This window comes from Lolium rigidum, chromosome 1, assembly GCF_022539505.1.
Source record: "Lolium rigidum isolate FL_2022 chromosome 1, APGP_CSIRO_Lrig_0.1, whole genome shotgun sequence".
NCBI classification, from domain to species: Eukaryota; Viridiplantae; Streptophyta; class Magnoliopsida; order Poales; family Poaceae; genus Lolium; species Lolium rigidum.
In genome coordinates this window covers 258,064,388-258,066,854 of record NC_061508.1, presented here as the reverse complement: position 1 = coordinate 258,066,854, position 2,467 = coordinate 258,064,388, and positions in this window count along the sequence as shown.

Sequence of the window (2,467 nt, the reverse complement as noted above, 5' to 3'; positions counted from 1 at the left end):
CAATTACGCTTCCGAGTGTCCCTTCTCCTTGCGATAATAGCACTCGAGCATCGGGCTTAGGGCCGTTCTTAGGTTTCACGGGAGGTGTGGCAGCTTTCTTGCCACCCTTCTTGAATTTTCCCTTAGACTTGCCCTATTTCTTGAAGCTGGTGGTCTTGTTGACCATCAACACTTGGTGCTCTTTCTTGATCTCAATCTCAGCGAGCTTTTAGCATGCCAAAGAGTTCGAGGTAACTCCTTGTTCATGTTACGCATATTGTAGTTCATCACGAAGTTCTTGTAACTTGGTGGCGGTGATTGAAGGACACGATTAATCCCCGATCAGTTAGGAATCACTATTCCCAAGTCACTGAGTTTCTTCGCATGCCCGGTCATGGCGAGCATGTGCTCACTAACGGAGCTGCCTTCTTCCATCATGCAGCTGAAGAATTGTTTCGATGCTTCATAGCATTTGATGCGTGTGGTTGACACGTCCGTTGGGAACCCCAAGAGGAAGGTGTGATGCGCACAGCGGCAAGTTTCCCTCAGTAAGAAACCAAGGTTTAATCGAACCAGTAGGAGTCAAGAAGCACGTTGAAGGTTGATGGCGGTGGGATGTAGTGCGGCGCAACACCAGAGATTCCGGCGCCAACGTGGAACTTGCACAACACAACCAAAGTACTTTGCCCCAACGAAACAGCGAGGTTGTCAATCTCACCGGCTTGCTGTAACAAAGGATTAACCGTATTGTGTGGAAGATGATTTGATGTAGCCCCGGTCACCGACGTCGCTACACCAAGACCATCAAGGGCAACCCCGCCTATCGTCGACGCTACACCATGGCCAAAGAGTCCCCCAAGTGGACCTTCAACCCTCACCCACGCTACACGCGACAAGGTGAACTCCTTCCTCTCGATACTCGACCTCGTAGATACCTTGAATGGAATGCTACCTCATGTCGACATGTTATATGTCATTAGGTACAAGAGTCATCGAGGACCGGAGAGGAGGAACACCCACGGTGCAAGGAAGCGAGGGAAGGGAAGAGGAGCCATTCATCATGGTGCAAGGAAGAAGAAGAAGAAGAAGATGAAGGAAGAAGGAAGGAAGAGGAAGAAGAAGCGGGAGGAGGGAGGCCGGCCGGTCACAGGCCCGGTCAACCGGCCCTATGACCGGCCCACCCGGTCCCAGGCCCGGTTGACCGGCCTCCTGACCGGCCCGGCCGGTTTTCGACCGGAACGTCGACCGGTGCCATCCGGAAGCAATCCCGGGGCTCCCGAAGCCTCGCCCGGTCACCGCCCGGTCCAGGATCCGGTTGTGGACCGGATGGGCCGGTCCCAGGCCCGGTCCAACCGGCCCTGTGACCGGATTCGTCGGGTTTGACCCACCAACTTGTACCTTTTCGACCCATGCTGCCTTGTATGCCTATATAAGCACCCAGGTCGCCCCCTTACCTCTTTAGACAAGATGATAGCTTAAACATGAAGATGAGCTTTGTCTCCCTAGGGTTTCATCCCCTTTGTACCCAAGGCAACCCTTGTTGGATGATTGGATTTGTGAGTGTGAGATTCTAGTGCTACCCACTCTCTCTCCCACTCCTAGATTCATCTCCCTCACCGATCTCTCACTCCGGATTCTACTTCGCGTCTCTCCCGGGTTGATTCTATTGGCGTGGTCCATCGAGCCACGGGGGTAAGTATCGATTGTATCGGGTTGGTGTGCGTGCGTGAGTTCCTCGTGTTCTTCGTGTTCATCGTGTTCTTCGCGCTCTCCCTCTCATCCCTCTTTGGATTTCGGGTCAACCGCAAGATCGGGCCACACACGGGGTCTTAGACCACCATCATATGGTATCAGCAGCCTTTGGTTTCCGCGGATTTGACCCCCCACCCATCCAATTTCGTCTCTAAAAAAAATTTCCCCAAAAATCCCCAAAAAATAACCCTAATTTGCCTTTGGACCGATCTGCGATTTCGTTGCGTTTTGAGTGGTTTTGGTCCATGGATTTGGTGTTGGAGTGCTTGATCTACTATCTCCCCAACTTTTAGCCCCCAATTCCATCGTTTCCCCTCCGTTTTGGTCAATTTGGTCGATTTTCGTGAAGAACAGGAGAGAAAGCTGCGTCCCGGTTGAGAAATCCGGTCAACCGGGCCTGCGGACCGGCCGGGCCAGCCCAGAACCCGGTCGACCGGCCGTGTGACCGGCCAGGCCGGTCCCAGGTCCGGCCCAACCGGCCCCTGGACCGGGTGCCACCCTTCCACCTCCACCGCCGACCACCGCCACTCCTCTCCTCCGCCGGCAAGCACCGCCATCATCCCCAACCACCGGCAAACACCACCGCGGCCCCAACAAACACCGCCGCATCCGCAAGAGCATCGACACCACCACCGGCTTACCACCGCCACCACCGCCAAGCTACTTTGACCGTTTTCTTCCGCTAACTTGTGTTTGCTTGTTCCGGTTTGAGTGCCTTGTTTGTGAAACTAACCCG